We start from the raw sequence: 19,027 nt of genomic DNA on the forward strand, positions 1-19,027 counted from the left end.
TAGAAATTTACCCGGCACCCCCCTTATGTTCATCCCAGAAGTACAAAATTTAGTATGCGTATAACGAAGAACATAATGCACAGTTTGGTCAAGTTTGAAGAAAATCCAACTATTATTAACAAAGTTATAGGGGGTAAAACTTTACAATTTTTCGTGAATTTCGTGCCCTCTTCAACCTGCATGACGTCATCATCACATATTTACTCGTCAATACCACAACGAAGTAAGTTAGTATGAATTGGGTGGAAAAGAATTATTTTGTTTTAGTTTTTTAATCATTTGTATATGAATATCAATTATTCCAACGAAACATGTGTGTATGTAGTATATGCGTGCTAATGAACTTTGTGGGTAGTGCCTAATTCTGATAGATATAAGAAGTAAATCGGAAATATGGGTACGATCAATTTATATACGTGCCTATATGTGTACAGTATTCGAAAATAGGCAGTTTGTTTGTTTAGGGTGAGTGTAACATCTACGGCTGTAATATGTACGTATGTCTAGATGTCGGATAGAAAAATGTGCGTTGAAATTTCTTAGATAAGATGAACACAAAACCTTTATACCCGAAGCGCGAGCTTCCGGTATTCCGACTTGTTTGATTACTTAATCTAACTTCCCCAAAGTTGAACCAATAAGTGACAGCTCCGACCATGAGCAAAGATCCAAGCCCAAGGATTCTACAGTAGAGCACAACCGTTCTATCTATAGTAATACCATACTAATTCTACAGTGCAACAGCATGACGTACAATCAACCAGACCGTCTCAACGTCAACTGCCCTGAACAATTACATAGAAGTTTCCATTTGTTACCGATTTGGTATTTCACCTCCTGCAAATCTGTTGATGTAATAATATTTCTGCTGACATGGATTCGTTACTTTCCGAAGATAATTTCCAACGGCCTAGCCAAGAATGCTGTGAGTTTGAATTATGAGTCTGGAGCTTCAGCAAATTCGAGTGCAAATAATATCTGGGTTGAAGAATACGCAAATCTATTGAGAAAAAGTCATTCCTTTATTCCGCACAATAAATATGAACAAATGCTCGAACGGAAGGAAAATAAGAAAACAACATTGTTTTGAAAACGTCCAGAAACAATAAATTACAACTATCTGCCGAAGCATACTGCAGACATAGACGGAGTCAACAATACGTAAATTTATTCCTTCTTCACAACGCCCAGGATTACGTTACGCGTGAATTCCCTCTTCTTAGGAGCATATTCGCCACTGTATTCGAGATGTCTGCAATTGCTTGACGATCCGGAAGGAAGAACTATTGCGGTTGAAAATGTGTGAAGTTCGCAATACTCTTGGATGTCTTTTCTATTTATGTAAATGTCCTGTCCTCGCCCATTTCGTATATTTTTCGCCATTGTCGTCGTCTCTCGATCCTTTTCTGCAAAGTAGTTTTCTTTCCGTATGCAAAACAGTTGAGCACTTGAGAGTGAGAGTACGGAAAACTTTCACAATGGGAATATATTCCTATTCTATTTAAATGGTTTGGTCGTTGTCCGTATCCCGTAGTTATATTTCATTTATTTACGCACGAAATGTAAAGTATTGCTTCGAAAATATCTGGTAAATGGAATCAATGATGCGCCTGAATGTTATTATTGTGATATTATCGTTTTTCGTAGGTTTTTCCAGGATACTTTGGTGTAGTGCCAAAAGCTGTCGTTATTGATGGAAGGCCATTTACATGCAACGTCGCGACTGGGAAGGGGCTGAAGTGTTTTGAATATATTGAACCAGTAAATAATCGAAAACTGCTGTAACTGCTAAGATTTAAGTGGACTTTCTAATAGAAGCAGACACAAATATATGCATTAGGGTTATATCCATAGAACGGGCCAATTAACATTCGTATAGTAGTTTTGAGTCGGCAATGACACCTGGACTATCCCGAGACAAAGGGCGAATCTAATAGCGTGCAAACATTCTTTAGGAATAGTTGAGGTTTCTCACCCCAGCTCTGTGATGATAATCTGGTAGGAATTCACACATTCCTATCAAGCATGAAACCAGCAATAATATGAATATATCGCACCACAGTTGAAACCACACATATGCCGACATGAAGGAAATGAAAAGGCAGCATTTTGTAATTTAAAATCATCAATCAAAATAGTGACAGGTCACGGCATGTGGTTTGGCTCACAACTCATATAAACCGTGTAACAATCGCACCCATACGTACGTAAATGGATACTGTGTTTGGTCGCAAATACACCATACACACATGCATATGCTTATCCGGAGATCCTTCGAAGTGCAAATCAAAGACTCCTGCTGTGCAAATTATGTTTAACATAGTCCCGCTTCGTTCAACCTCAATACATCATATACAACAATATTGTGTGACATAATTAAAGGAAAATTTAATTAAATGCGCGCATATATATCTGTGTATCCTTGAGGAAGTTGGAGCCCACCAAACAAAATAAAGGGATTACCTAATTTCTGGCCTATTATTGTTACCTGGGTGATGTTTAAAGCTTTCAATAAAACTGAAAGATGAATTTAAATGTGGTATATCCTTGAGGCTATCCTAGACGTTCAGATGCATATATAATATATACTTTTTATTAATATAGACATAAGATACAAACCGAAATGATTAAATGCTACAGTTTATTATTCATCGGTATTAAATGTATTTACAAATTTGTTCACTTATTATTAACGAACAATAAACGGAGTAAACTTACTTATTGCCCTCAGTAGGAGGAGAAAACGAAAACCTTAACCTAGGCTTAACACTATTTAAAAGAGAGATGTTCAAAGGACCAAATTGTTGTCCGTTATAACTTCGACAAAGGATTGGGGAATGGAAGTAGAGATCGAGTTCCGCGAAGGGCACGTGGGTGATGTCATTAGAGGCGAAGCAGGTGTCGAAGCGGAGCTAATTGTCGAAAGTGATTCCGAGCTCTTGAATAGAGTTCTGATATGATAGGTAGGTAGGTATCAGTGGCCGCTCCGAGAAGCCCAATTAGCGCTGTGGTGCGGCATTTTGATGCCACAAGCTTCTAAGGTCATGACTGCTGTCATGAGAGCAGGCAGGCAGAGTCCAGCAGGCTTAGGCCTTCAAAGCCAGTCCGTAGCATTCACGAAGAAGAGCAGCTCTCCCATCCTGCAGCTATAAATCTCTCTGAGGTCCCCAAAGAATGGTTTACCCAGTGTCAGCTAGAACTGGGCAATCGCAGAGGAAGTACCTGAGGGTTTCCCCCCTGCTGCGCAGCTTCGGCAATGCGAATTGTAGGGGGTGCAGAGCCTGAGAGCATGGTTCCCTATGGGCCAGTGCCCCGTGCAGAATGCCATAATTTTGAATGCATTTGCACGCGTCTGGCACAGGAGCTCTCGTGATTGAGCTATGTTATAAACGGGACAAATCTTCCTTGCCTTCGGACAGGTGGTAAGCCTTGGCCATCTAAGGCCCGCGGCTGCTAAGTAGTGCGGAGCTGACTGGTCATGACCCATGTAAGCTGAGGACATATACACGTTCTCTGCTCCAGGCTGCTCCAGTTTGACCACGACTAGGTTGCTGGAACTCAGATCCGGACACAGAAAAGCGTGCAGATTCTTTCCTGGATACATGCTTTAGGTCTGTCCTGATTAGCGTCTCATGTGCTGTGGAATAAATTAAAATATTGGCTTTGGAGCCCTTTGATGATTCGATCGCCTCCGACCCAGGGCTCCTGTATTAGTGTGATGTCGAGGCGCATTTCGAGCGTTGCAGATTTATCTGCGTTACCCTCAGTATGATCTGTTTATGTGGGGGGTTCGTCAGTCCCTGTCGGATCGTCGATCATCATCTCCTCCAACAGCTCGTTGGCAGCATCGCTCGGATCCAGGTCGTCGTCCAGTTTTGCAGAGCGGAACACTTTCACCTTTGCGTTCCTGACACTGAACTGCACTTTATAGTCGACCTTTTCCAGTGCCTCCAGCCATTCTCCATTTATACGGAGCAGAGAAGGTTGGCTGTTTGTTTGTGGTTCCTCCACCTTGATAACATCCACAGGAATCCTATGGTTTTGAAGGCGCAGGGATTGGACGAACTTGTCCTTAACCGTGCGGATCTTCGGCAACCAGAGGCGAGTGACAGGTCTCCTGGGAATCTCGTCGTAGGGGTTGACTTTGAGCTTTACGCCTTCCCAGGCGACGTTAATCTTTGCGACGCGCGAACTGAGAAATTCCCTGGAGAATTGGTCCTCGCAAGCTATAACGTGGAACCCACGAATCACCTGAATGGAATTAAAGCAGGCGATGGATTCCATGTGTTTGCCTTCGGCGTCCAGGAGGTACTCAATGACCATCTCCGACAGCCTGACCTCAATACTGGTCCACACCTCCGGCGCTAGTTTGCCGCCAGCGCCAGGTAAGTGTTCCTGGCCATGTCGCTGAAGGGCTTCGTAGTTCGTCGCGCGTCGGCTGGCTGTTGTTGCTTGCTTTTCTGCATATGTTGCTGAACATCCGAACTTTTGCCCACTCTGCTCTGCTTGTGATCTTGTTCGACCTTGTCTTAGGATCGATTGCGTCTGTGAGCGGTAGGCTTCACCTTCTGCTCGTCTGCCAGGCATTTGCTGTTGTATTCTTTAACAATCGCTTGGTATTTAACGAGACCTTTTTGATCCTGCTCGTCGACAGTACAGGCCTCCTTATTCTTAGCAATCTTACTGAGAATATGGATGACCTTCTGGTACTGAGTCTTGAGTAGGACAATCTTAGCCGGTTTCCGGTGACTTACGTTCTTGTCGGTCTTTACTTTTGATCCCTCGACGTCGAGGGTTTCGGGTTAGGAATACTATGTCTGGTGCTCGCTACACCTAGTTTCACGGCAGTGGATTCCAGGATGGAAACCGTCTGCCGCCTCGCTTCGGGAGGTCCCTACGTTTGGTTTCAGCACAGTGGTGCTACGACTGGCACCGAGTGTGCTGCTCTCGATGGTTACTTTCTCCTGGCTGGATGCCAGCAACTCGTCCTCCGATGATATGTCTGGCATCACCGCCACTTTTTCTATCGTTGTTTAAATTGGGGTCTAATTTGAAACTGAAGGTGCCCAAGGTATTCAGAGTTCGCTCAATAAAGAACAAGCTCCCCATTGGCCACACAACCCTCGGCGTATGCTTTTCCACCTTGACTTGGGGTCCTGTTAGCACCTTCTCCAGTGCAGGGAGTACGATCCCCGGGCTGTTGCTTCGGCTCATCCCGTAGCCAGATCCATTTGCCCCTAATACCTGACTAGCGGACAAGCAGATCCTGGTCAGTTGGATAAGCCTACTCTTAGCCCGGCCCTACACACTTTTGGCCCGTCCGAAGATGCTTTCCGGCGGCCACCGCGAGGACGTCGTGTGAGGACTTGCCGAATTAACCTGAAGCATAATCAGACTGGGCCGCCGATATGATAAGAGGATAGGAGAAGGACCTGGGTGAGGATCAGTGTTACCTTTTAGTACCAACACAACTTTATTTAAACGTTGTAAACGTAAGTTATCTTGTTAATGTTTGGTAATATCACGTCTTGTGAATGATAAAATGGTCGAAAAGTTGAAGTTGCGCTACATGTCGTCACTTCGTGAAGTAGATCAAAATTTCCTTAAAATCGCAGCAAAATATCAGTTTTGATATGATGTCATAAAAAGTATAAAATAATCCAAGTTTGAAATAAAGTGGAGCGACCCCGGCAGAAGCGGGAACAGGCAGTTCAAAAACAACTCGACCTCATTTGCAATTTACAGAAAAGTCCGTTCATCAGTGCTAAGACATTAGAGAAAGATGTCACGACATCCACGGACGGACAGTTTCACTTTAGAACAGAGTATTGTGGGTAGCGCAGTTCCATGGTTGCTCTTCCTTCCTCTCTCCGAAAATACAAAACAGTCTTCCCTTTGTCAGAGCATGTTATCAGAAACTTAGGCTTTTGACATTCAGCTTGGTCAATTCAACCTATCTGTATTTTGATTTTATAGAAAGTATGTCTATAAGTAAGCCAATACGGTGTTTAAAACTGGCAATGCACATACATGTAACTTTCAAGAATGGTGGGGGGAATTAGTAAACTTGGGGCTTCAAAGTGACCAGAGTCATTTATTGATTAGAACATGAGAAGGAAGTATACCTTAATGTGATGTGCCTTAATTTGTGATAAAGGGCCACCCTAGGCATGCTCCAACCTTTTATATTCCATCAGGGCAACGACCTAAGTACACTTCTATTTTTACGCCATGAGAATGGTTACTGTATATTGTCCACGTCAATTCTAAATGCCTCCGCAGTCAGTAAATCTTTATCTGGTGGAAGATTTGTATCATCTTCTCAAGATGTGATTCAATACTTTTCCAATCTGATAGATCGTTGTTTTACAACCGTAATTGATTTCATCATCATCATCAACGGCGCAACAACTCCAGACATCCCGGTTTTGCACCGAGGTCAACCGATTCGATATCCCTAAAAGCTGTCTGGCGTCCTGACCTACGCCATCGCTCCATCTTAGGCAGGGTCTGCCTCGTCTTCTCGTAGCCTACGGAATCGTCCATTCTCATGTAGGGGGCCAAAAATTCTTCGGAGGATTCTTCTCTCGAACGCGGCCAAGAGTTCGCAATTTTTCTTGCTAAGAACCGAAGACTCCGAGGAATACATGAGGACTGGCAAGATCATAGTCTTGTACAGTAAGAGCTTTGACCCCATGGTGAGGCGTTTCGAGCGGAACAGTTTTTGTAAGCTGAAATATGCTCTGTTGGCTGACAACAACCGTGCGCGGATTTCATTATCGTAGCTGTTATCGGTTGTGATTTTCGACCCTAGATAGGAGAAATTATTGATTTCGTAACATTAAAATTGATATGAGAATTCAATCAGAATCCGTTAATTTTCCTTGTTATGTCAATACTTTTATATTACATCTGAAAAAAATGTTTGGTCGGATACGTCCTTAATATACATGGACACGACATAAAATATATTAACAAGATTGGTGAAAATCTATTCTTTTTGCTGGATTGCCCATATAAAGGTACCATTTTACATAGCACTCTTTTGTCACATTATTTAATACCATAATTTTTGCGTTTGGTGAGGATCTAAGCGAGTAATACATAGAGTGACAATTTCTGACGTTTAGCGCTAAATTATCAGCAGAGCACCAACGAACTAGAGTGTCTAGATTTGATTGAAAGGAGATACAGTCCACAGGCGACGATATGGTGGAAAACACTTTGAGGTTGTTGGTATAGAGCAAACAGGAGCAAGTGAGGAGGGGGATTGTCGTTGATAAAAAATAAAAATAATAAAGGACCTAGAATAGGTCCCCGTGGGATGCCACAATAGGGAGAGAAGGGACGGGATGTACAACTATCAAAAGAGACGCAGGTTGGAACACGCATTACTAGCTCTTTCTACTGTTATACGTTATACTGTATGGTATTGGAAAATTGGCGGGTCTTTATATGAAATTTAAATGAAGGAGAAGTTGCTTATTGCAATTTTATTATTAAGGCCACAGATTAATTAATTAGTCATGTATAAAAGTCCCGGTTTGTACGTTGTGAAAGAAGCCTGACGTGTTGAGTCGTGGAGGACCCATTTTGAAAAGCTACCAAACCGATAAATGCAAGATATCGTTGCAACTAAACAGTAACCTTTTGGCTGGTCAACCACAAATTTTGAAAAGACCCAGTTCCTTGGGATCCATATAGCTTAGTGGTTAAAACGCTAGGCTGTCATAGTGGAATTTCACGGTTCCAATTTCATTGGTGGCAGAGGGATGTGCATCCTAATTCGGTGTCGCATACCAGTCGAGTGTGAGTGAGTACTTGAGTTTATACTGTCGAAAGTTTTCTCGAAATCCATGAAGAGCAGGTTGAACGAAGATCTACACTGTTTGAAAATGATCCGCAGGATGTTGATGTGGTCAACGTTGGGGGATTCGGAAAGCAGCCTGTTTTCAGTCGATTAAGCTTTCGGATTCTCAAGATTTTCGTATGAGTGGAATCGGCAGTTCTGCAAAAACTGCAGGTTCAGCGATAAATGACATTGTGGGGAGACGATCAAGACCATCAGTTTTACGCCGATGGCCGAAATGATTTCTCATTTGGTTGCAGGAACAGTCTGTATCCACATGTTATGGTGGCTAGGCATTTCATCCACAACAAGCGGAACCACACTGCATGTGATACGGTGATCTTTTCACCTCTTGAGGTGCTCGTCATCGTGGATCAGGAGATAACCACATGAGAGTTTTTTCGTGATGAGGCATACAATTCGTTTCCCTGACCAGTGCAATAAGAAATTCCCTTTTGTCACGAGGCACACTACGTTAATCTTCTTGGGATTTTGCACAGCATGGCAGTTCGAGCATGTCATGCCCGCCAGGCAGCGTTCAATAAAGTCGTTAATCCCTTCCATGATTCCATGTGGGGCCTTTACGGGACGTACTTGCTCTTACGGTGTCGGTCAATTGAAAACCAACTGACTTTATGGCAGCTTCTGTGGTCGAACAATGTGTTACTAATGACGAGGGACTGGAACCTGCACTGGATCCTGCTGCATTGACAACATCAACACCGTACAGTTCATTTTGGAACAGTGTGCGAAGTTGTTGCTTTCTCCAAAATTTGGAATTTGAACTAGAGGCAGTTCTTGTTATCCGATGGGGGAGTAGTACATGGAAAATAAGCGCTTCTTTTATTAAAAAGACCAAAGCTTTCATGTGTGATAGGGGTATTCAGGCCAAAGACTATAACTAATGAAAACTCCGTCGCTGCAGGATCCAGATGCCGGTGGAGGTGTTAATCAAAAAGCCGGTGTGGTCACACATTAAGGAGGGAAACGAACGCTCGAAATTTCAACGTTATACATTATATAATCAGTGTGCTTGTCATATCCGATTTATTCGGAAATTTGGTGGGAACATGTGGTCTGTGAGTTATGGAAGGTCAAAACAAAACAGCTTCCGGGAATTCTGTGAAGGGATCGAACAAACCACAGTGAAGCCCATAGTGTTTTACGTAGGCACCTGTCGTGAGACTTAATCTTACGGTCCTCTGAGATGGCCCCGCTGAGATAAGCAGCAACGGTACCAGTCAATACCAAGTGCATGGCTTAGCATTCATACTGGTGGATGCAAGAATTACCTAAATCTCTACCGAACTATGGAGTACGGCACCCGTGTTGATACGCAACACCACGTCGAGGCCCGAAGGTCTCTTCTCGCTTGAGCACAACCACAACCACCATGAAACTCCCACTAGGGGGGCCAACTGCAAATAACCGAGCTGTCCTAACATACAACAGGAGTTCACCCGAAGTATGTGAATCCAGGGGCTTCCCCGGTTCCCATGGTACCAGTATACCCCTGGTAAGGTTTCGTGACCAATTTGCCACTTCAGATGAGTCCCCGTGCAGACTCGGGTCTGATCGCCCTGATTAGGCCTTTGGAGCATTCGCCTACTGAATCACGGCCGGCAAACCAAAGTGATTACAGCGTCTCCCGGTGCCACCACTATGGAGGTTCTCCTCGGCCACTTGGTTTTGGTTTGGCCGATAGGGTTGCCGCCCCATCTTCCTCGCCGCCACCTCTGAGCACCCGAACAAACCACAGAAGTAAGCTTAGCTATATAAAGCTAAGTTAGACATTTATCAAGAATGAAGGGGACAGAGTTTTCAGGAAATCGATTTATTCCTTGCCAGCCGGCGTTTCGTCTGGTACTAAAGTCGCAACGTGGAGAGTAATACTACTGAATTTATTTTCCGGACAACTTAGTTTATACAAGAGAAATTTACAGTTATTTGCTGGAACCTTGAGAATCATTTCAGAATCGTTGTTATGTTTTTACATTTGTCTGGTGGTGTCTCATGACGTGTCTGAAAATTCTTAGTCTATCTAGTCCAAATGTTTATTCTAGCAATCTGGTAACAATTCGCAGCGAATAAGATGATGCATGATCGTTTGAAGTGAATGTAACATGATCATTTTGAGAATGGAATGTGTTTGGTTTGAAATGAATGTTGTGCAAAGTTTCTAATAATGAATGATGGATTATTAGACACAGGGTACATTTTCTTCTCAGAACTCATTTCCCGGAATCATACCCCAGGAAGACAAGAACATTCTGCCTGACTCCCCAACAACGGACAAAAAAGGAAAATTAAAAATTAACAAAAGAGTTATTCTCGGAATTTAGGGTAAGATGAGGTGTGGAACCTACAAACCGCTGAAATCAGAGTAGATGGCATTTTCCGAGCACAACTTCAGAGAGGCCTAAGAAAGTGTTCTGAGGATAGTAGAGGCAGCATGGCTTTGAGATATATAGTATTCTAAGGGCATAGAGACGGGCAAAAGTGGTTTTTATTTCGAAAGCGGGTAAAAATGATGTTCTTCACCTTAAATCTTTCAGACTAATTTGCCTGACATCGCTTGTGCTCAAAAGACAAGGTCATACACAACTGTATTAGAACTAACGTTCTAATGCGTAGTCCCCTACATCCATGACAACACGCTTACTGGGCAGTATGGTCAACCGAAACTGCTCTGTGTCAGCTATTACGATACCATAGTATCTAATGAAATATTACAGCGTGCATTTTTGCATGTCGAAGCATACGGTAAGACATTGTACAAGGAGAAATACATGATGTCCTGATACGCAAGAGAAAAACACCCTCGCCTCCTGGATGAGGATCATCTTAGAGAGTCGCTCGCTAATGTGGAGTATAATAGTTGATGAACTACTAGAGAAGTTACCGAACACTGCAGGTCGAGGGTTGTGCTGATGATATTATTTTAATCTGAAGAGGCAAGTAGGAGGATATCTTATGAGGTAGAATCCATATTGGACTAAGAATTATAACCGAGAGCCATTAGATTAAATGGGATAAAGGTTAAATAAAAAACAAAGGTCAAATATTTGGAAATCACATTAGACCAAAAACTACTTTCGGAGATATATGTTGGATACGTATGTCGGAAAGTTGCAGGGGCTCTGATGACTTGCAGGTCTACAGCAGGAGAAAATTGATATCTCGAAAGTAGTAAGGTCAATCATATGAGACGGTGATTTGGGTAGACAGAACTGAACTCAGCGCAACCGGTAGGGGGCTACGTAAGCTTCAAAGAGTGGTTTGCGTATGTTTCGGTGTGGCAACGAGGTTATGCTCTAGAGGTAGGATTGGCTACTCTCCATCTGCACATATAGATGCAAACAACGAAAGCGATCTTTGGAATGATCGGGAGGGGGGAAAATTGATATTATTCATATGCGGTTACGGCTTTGAATGAAGTGCTCTGACGCACTCCAAGGCCCTGATCCTATTGGATTGTTGCGCCAATGATTATTATTATAACAAGTAAAGGGACGCAATTATTCTTCTAGGACGCAGTGCGACATCTCTTGACAGTATTATTGTTATTATCCTAAGCATTGTGACAAGAAAAATTTTTACCTTTTTCGGTGAAGTCATATTTTTAATTATTCAATATTATTATTAATCAGTATTTAAGCAACTATAAAAAATTATATTACTGCGTAAAATAGGATTAGGAAAAAGTGATTGAAGTATATCTGCAAATATGAATTTAATATTACTGTGGAACTAAAGAAAACCATTCAAAAGCTGGAAGCTCGGTGCTTCAGATGTGAAAGGTATTCTGTATTTATTGTGTAAGTATATTTGAGTGCTGCTCCATTTGTACGTAGCTCGTAATGTATTATTCATATGCATTTAGCAGGTCAAACTACTCACTCTAGTATGATAATAATAATAGTCTTTGATTGCAGTAAATTTATATGTAAGGGACAAGTTTGAGCTACTGTCATTAGAAATTCATTAATTTTAAAAATATGTTTGGGGATGAAGGGATCCTCTATGCAAGGAAAACAAAGCATCGACTGTACTTTCCTGAAGTTGGCCGGAAAGTTGCCTTCGCTCGTACAATAACAATAATTCTAGGCTGCAGCATGTGATTTCACAGCAGTACGTAAACAATTGCCTGGGCCGATCGCCCAGGCTGCATTTGCTAAGACGTCAGCATGGGCACGTATATGGATGCAATTTATCTCGTAAAAAATAGGTTAATGACCACTTTGATATTTGAAATTAGATAACGGCTAAATAGGTTTGAGGGTTTCGGGGAAATCTTATAGAAATTTTGAAAAGAAATAAATAGGTTTATCTAAGTGTGTTCTTGCAGTGTCTCTAGCGATAAAATTAGTTTTTCCTTTTCCGATAGTATTTTTATTTCGGGACCCACTTCATAGGAAGACGTGTGTAGCACTGAAGAATAAAAACAAAAATACTAGCACAAAGAAAAACCGTCTAATTATTTCACCTAAAATATAGGTGCTTAAATACAACAGTGGGAAAAGGAGAAATGTTGCATACAATTAATTGGATCTTCCATCAATTCGATGCAAGAGTAATCTGTATGGCGCGAAACCACGGATACTACAAGTTACAAAATGGGTTTATAATGAAGAGGCTCTAGGAGAGACTTTGCGTGAATGATATAAACCTGAACTATTCTAGAACCACTTGTGCAATCCAATGGAGAGATATTGTATGGCTCATTAATTACGTCCTCCTTAGGATTTACTAATCCAAAGTATTACCTAAAAGTGTACTTCAGACTAACCATACTCACCTGAGTTTGGTATGAAAAGTTATAATGTGTGGATAATAAAAACTGCAATTAGATTGAAACAAAAGCTACAACATTAAAGAAAAATTCCAAGTGCTGTTGGAAATGTTTCCGGTGTATCTATGTATGTCATGTCCATCACTTTCATGAGGGTGTTCCAACTTCTAAGAAACTAAGTTATTAACTGACATCTTGACTTCTGCGCTTATATATGTACTTGAGACTAATATACCTATTAATGTTATATTCACCTTTCGTATTTATAAAATTGTATTCTGGGGTGAGAAGTTTCAAATGTGTAGGCATGCCCGACTATCATGCTTGCAAACTTTCACACAACTTTTGTCATAAACAAAATTTCTGTAAGACGGGAGAGTTGCTTAGAACACTTGTCAAGGAAGGATACTGGTATGCATTGTATTTCGTGGTAGGTATGTGGTAGAGTTACCATCATGTAGTCATGCATTTCCACCTATATGATAAGTATTTTGCAGTAAGATGAGTGTGTATATCCACAAATATATATATTCGTAAACTCAGAGAGAGTAGACCTTTACGTAAGATAAAATGCGCTTAGATTTTTAAGTAGATAAATTTCAAAGCTTTTAGCATTCACTTTTAGCTAACTTTTTATGGACCCTGCTTGGTTTTTGAATATTCCTCGGGCTTTGTTTTACTTCCTTCCTTTGGAATACTTTGAAAATTAAACATTACAGGATTATGCGGTGATGAAGGTCGTAGTATGAAACTTAAATCCTCTAACTTTCATTGTTTACATATATTATCAAAATTGCCAACTCTATTGCTTTTCTTTCTCTTCAAATCGACTTTACCTACGTTATAGTTTGAAGTGAATTCAAATCTAAAAACAGGAAAGGGTAGACGAACTATATTCCTAAAGTGTGAAATGTATACCACAAACACCCTCTGTTCACGTATGATACGCTCCCGTAGGTATTTAAGTTGCTGTCCGTACCGCATTCATAAGGAGTACAAGTCAAGTCCTTAGCATTGAATTTCGGTGTCTGCTGCTATGGGAATGAATGAAAAGATATTCTTGCTATGTAGCGTCGATTCGAAACTTTAGAGAAGTAGCGGAAGCATCTTAACAATTTCAAGAATTCAGGTAATTTCTCCAAGGTATTCAGTTCATATGACATTTCCATTTACGTTCAGCATAATCCTTTGTCCCTGTCGCTATCGTTGGCGTCTGCGTTATTACCGAATGCAAGTCATCATATTCGCGTGTATGAGCGAATTCATATGTACTTTTATTGATGATGTCAAGTACACTCCCAAAGGAGATGCTATCAGAATTTAGTGGATGAGTTTATAGTTCGGGGAATTGAAACAAATAGTTTTGGATTCCAGCGTTGATCGCTGAAGCTGGTATGCGGAAGGATAATACTGAGTGCGAAACACAATGTTTAGATGCATTAAGAACCAACCTTATGTGAACTGGGGTTTTATTGAAAAGGAATCCTTGATGTTCAGGGAGGTGACCATGGTTATTATTCGATAAAGATTGTGTTTTTCAGTTGATGTTCAATGTGTACCAATGATAGCCTTAGTGGTTTTAGTATAATTCTGCATAAAAGTTGGATACTTTTGGGTTCTAGCTAGGTCAGATAATGAAAAGCAAAGAACATTGTTGCCCTCACCGCGAAATGAATTTGAGAGATAAAACTGTATAAAGTAATAATTGTAAGAAAGTATAATAATTCTAAACGAGTTGCAGCGATCAAAGGAGCATCCTTAATTAACTTCTATTAGCCAACAGGCGGAGCTGATATTTACGTACGGAAAGAGATCATAGAAGACCGCCTATACAGACGGCCAGATTTACAGCAATGCACGTCGGTACGAGCTCGCCTACCACTGTGTTATGCAATGGAGGAAAGTAGGCGTATGTTTATCAGTTTCTGTTTCTTCTGGTTGATAGAATAGGTTGCCATAACTTAATGGATTGAGCGATGACCAAAAGACTTTTCTCGTTGACCGAAGCTAACTTAGAGGGCAGAGCTATCCCAAGAACCTAAAAGATACGGCTCAACTGAAGTGTTTCCTTCACATGCGCTTGCACGCCTTTCTGCCAGCAGAACATTTTAGTTCCCGGTGGGTCATTTTACAAAATTTCATGTGACTTTTATAAATAACTCAAAAAAAAAAAATACCGTGTGAACATTTGGACCCGGGCGTCGTGATCGATAGGAAAGATCCACGATGCATTATCAATCGATGTTTTCCCTGGTTCATACCTTCAAGAGACGCGGCCTTTTGGGTTATCACCTTTCCTTGGCATCCCTAGCTCATACAAGTGGGGGATGTCCCATAATTAAGTGTGAGTTTGCCAACAATCAAAAAACAAGTCTTAAATTTTTTTTAAAAAAAACTCACAGAAAAAAGGGGAGGAAAAAAATGATAAAAATTAGGTAAAATAATAAGAAATAACTTCGCTGTAGTCGGTCCTAAACCCCGTTATGAAAGGAGAAGGAATGGAATGTTCAATTTGAATGGCTGTAGACCAGCGTAGTGTCACAGCGTGTAGGCTATTAAAGTGCAGGCATTTTGTGGTATTGCAGATTACTAACTGAGGAATCTATCCAAAAATTCTCGGCCCTCATCAGGGAGCGTGTTTAACTTGAGGTCGTGGTAGAAACGGGTGACCAAGATTGGATAGAGTCAGAGGTGCGCCATAGCATCACAGCACGCTATGACCAATAGTTTCAGTACTCGTCGAGCCACCGTCCGATCGAATCAACGCAGAGGTCCAAGAAGAATTCCAAGAGTGTGTATATTATTTTCGGTAATGAATTCTTTGCATAGACCAGATATTTTGAAGCCCTATTCATTTCCGGCAACTCCCAGAGTTTTATCTTAAATCAGTGATGAGATTAAGTCTCGACTGCAACTGCAATCACAGTTGTGGCTGTCAGAATGTTTTCATTTTATTGTTTTGCGTGAGCGAAGGGATCCACCATGGAAAATTAGTCTGGAACGTTGGCGCGACTCTTGAAGGCATTGGGCATTGCTAGGCTGACTCCAAACAGCACTGATAATGGCAGCAAACGGGTGAATAATATAGTGTAGAGGGGTTTTTGTAATTTTGTCATCCTCAGTGACTCACCCGTAGTTGAAATTTTGGACACAGCAAAGTAAACAATTTCTGTCGTATGTGCTTAGCATTCATACTGATGGATAAGTCAAGGCGTAACTACTGTGCTGAAGAATTGAGTAGTAGCAGGGGTTAAGGTGTGGCTGGGAACGGTGAACCTCGATGTCACCTTAGTAAAACGGAGTTCTGCCGAGGTCGACCTACGTTCCCCGGTAAAATAAAGTTCGTGAAAACCAATAATGATTTATCTCTTAAAACAAGAAAACAAAAAACGAAAGAAAAAATTAATATAAAGACGATCAGATCAATTTAACATTGATTGAGGGGTCTTATCGATGGAGAAACAGCGTATAATTGAGAACCAACCGGGTTTAAACTCAGCCCTTATTCGACCGGCCGAAGTAGGCCCTCAAAGATATGTGACCCTTAAGAGGGTATCTGAGCTTTTATTATTCAATAGGTACTACCCCGGACTTGCAGATGAGGAGCATATTTGTGCTGAGGTTTTGCAATAGTTTTGTGTCCTGAAAACTACAGCACTAACCCTACCCTAACCCTGGATGGTACTAAGCAGCAAAGAAGAAAAATAGCTAACAGACTAGGAACTTTGATTACTATCGGCGTTCCTCAGTAAACAAACTACTAGTGTCGGCTCCTAAGCAGATCGGGTGACGTGCACTAGTATTGAGCGACTGAAAAACAACAATTTTTTTTCCCAAAAACAACAATTTTTTATTTACAAAAAAGAACCAACATAAACTTATAACTAACTTAGAGACTATCTTGACAGTTAAACTTAATCTAAGGTATATCATAAAGCTTAACCTAACTTATTACTAAAAATATTATGTGTGAAAGTATTTACATATCATTTTGGAGGAAAAGTCAAAAAAACCTCCACTTGTTGAACATATATAAAAACAGGGTAGGACTGGGAGGGAAAAAGGACTGGGGTTGGATGGGTGATATGCGGGAGAGGGGGGGGATTAAAAGCTAGAAGGGGCGCTAATGATGGGGAGGTTTAAAAAATTGTGAGTCGGAAAAATTGTCTGTGTAGAAGACTACTCTACCTAGGGGATCGGAAAGACGGTTCTGTGAATGGAGGGCTAAGAGGATCTGGGGAAACAGATGAGTCCGAAAAAGGTTATCTTCAATGATCTCAATCTGTATGGCTTTGGAGACAAGAGGATTGGAATGGGATTGACACTTGACAAGGAAGTTGAGGGCACGACGGGCAAGGAAGGTATCGATACGTGGGGTTTGGCAGGACTCGTAGAGGATCGTCTCTAAAAATGTTGGCGCAGTGGCGAAAGATCCTGCGCTCCTTGAGGCGGAGTCGTTCAATTTGGGATGGGGAGCAATCAGACCAGAAAATAAAGCCGAAAATGAGGAGAGGGCGGATAAGCTGCTTATAACAAAACAGCTTAATCCTTTTTGACGTAGGGATGTTGTATTTAAGGATAGGATACAGGGACATGAAGGCACCAGTTGCACGGCCTAGGGCCCTCGTTATATGAGGGACGTGGGAGAGGCGGGAATTCATTGTCACTCCGAGGTAAGTGACTACTTTAACAGTAGGAACGGGATCGTCGTGGATTGTAAGTGACAGAGATAGTACTCAGCGACTGAGTTACGATCATAGTTTATATGAGAGAAGCTTTCAAGGAAAGCTGTCCACTTAGTACACTAAAGAAGGACAAAACAGATGAGATCGAGACCTCTTCAACCGAGATCTAAAGGCTGATTTAGCTCTGGAATCTATGCAAAAACGCTTAGAAAGTTTTGCATGTCGGCTAACCGATCAGCGTGGGTACGTTTTTGCAAAGAGATCAACTCGTTAAAGAACATACCAAGCAGAATAGAAAGTAGAAAGCAATGAGCAATGAGCAATGAGCAGCACCCAAAATCGAATCTTAGGACCGACAGCCGCATACTGTACTTAACATAAAGTGTCTTGTAAAACAGTGCCACTTAAGCGAGTTAAATGTGTATTTAATTCTGCTGGCTCAAATGGCATCTCTGCTGCCTTAGCAATAGAGGAAATAAGGATGATCTGGGTCTACATGTTAGCACGCTTGATTGGCACACGTTTATATTTCGATTACCTGAAGTGAAGTGAATGCGATGTTTATTTTTAAAACTGGGAACCCAATTACCTGAACGTAAAAAGCTTCTGATCGATCAACGTAATTTACTTTCTTGAAAAATAACGGGAAAGGCTGGTACATCGATTTAAAAGGGCCGGGCATGCAAACCAGAAAGGGATTTCCGAGGAGCTTCAAGCGCATTATTTGTTAAAAAGCTTTAAAAGCATTGTTTGTTGATAAATCCAACTATAGAGCGGACCCGACCTCGCAAGGTGAGGACCATATTACAAGCCGCCATGTATGCTATTTTATTGATAGCAGAAGAATGCTCTGATAAAAATGGTAAGGTTGATCTGTTCGAATTTGGTTCGCGTTATCAACACAAATAACAGTACCATACAATATTATATGGTGTGGGGCTGTCACCAATTCCTATAGAAACCGGCTAATTGGAGGAAGTATCCTGAACGTGTTTATCAAGGGATTAGAACTTCGCTGGCAATAAAAAGTCCGACAGACTGGCTTGTAAACGGTCGTCCTCAATGGGGTGGCACTACATCCAACATTTGGCTTCGACTGTTAAATCTACTTTGAAAGGTAAGCTGCAATGATATCTATTCACCCTTGCAGCTGCTTCATTAATGGTAGGGAGTTCTGGAAAAAGCGAGAAATGTCAAAGCAGGGAGATGTCTTGTCAGTCAGTAATATAATGTCCAACCAAAAATTATGTGTGTCGTATAAGTCATCCCCTAAGATAAAGGACCACTATTTGTCATCTCCTTGGCGTTGATACGTGCAGAAGAATTCGTTCGGATCAAGCCATTGCCATTACAGACAACAGAAGAAAGCGACGTATACCAACCCGCTGATGAGGGGGAGGGGATAAATTATATTCTGAAGAATTTGATGAACACTAAAATGATGGTACTTCCGGGAAATAATGTGGGTCTTTTGGTTAGGGTGATGTTTGTTTGGTTAGAAGCTGGGAATGAGGGCCTATAGGACTATAGTTTGCTTTATTATCAGGTTGTCCACAAAGTTTTCGCACAAATATTAATGTGACAATTAAAAAGCAATTAGCAGACAAACCAAAACAGCAGGTACAACATGTGATATCCCAATGGAAAGGTCAGAGTCCTAACTATAAAATGCATGGTAAATTATCCTTGAAGGATCAGTGT

The sequence above is a fragment of the Hermetia illucens genome, chromosome 4 (genome assembly GCF_905115235.1).
Source record: "Hermetia illucens chromosome 4, iHerIll2.2.curated.20191125, whole genome shotgun sequence".
NCBI classification, from domain to species: domain Eukaryota; kingdom Metazoa; phylum Arthropoda; class Insecta; order Diptera; family Stratiomyidae; genus Hermetia; species Hermetia illucens.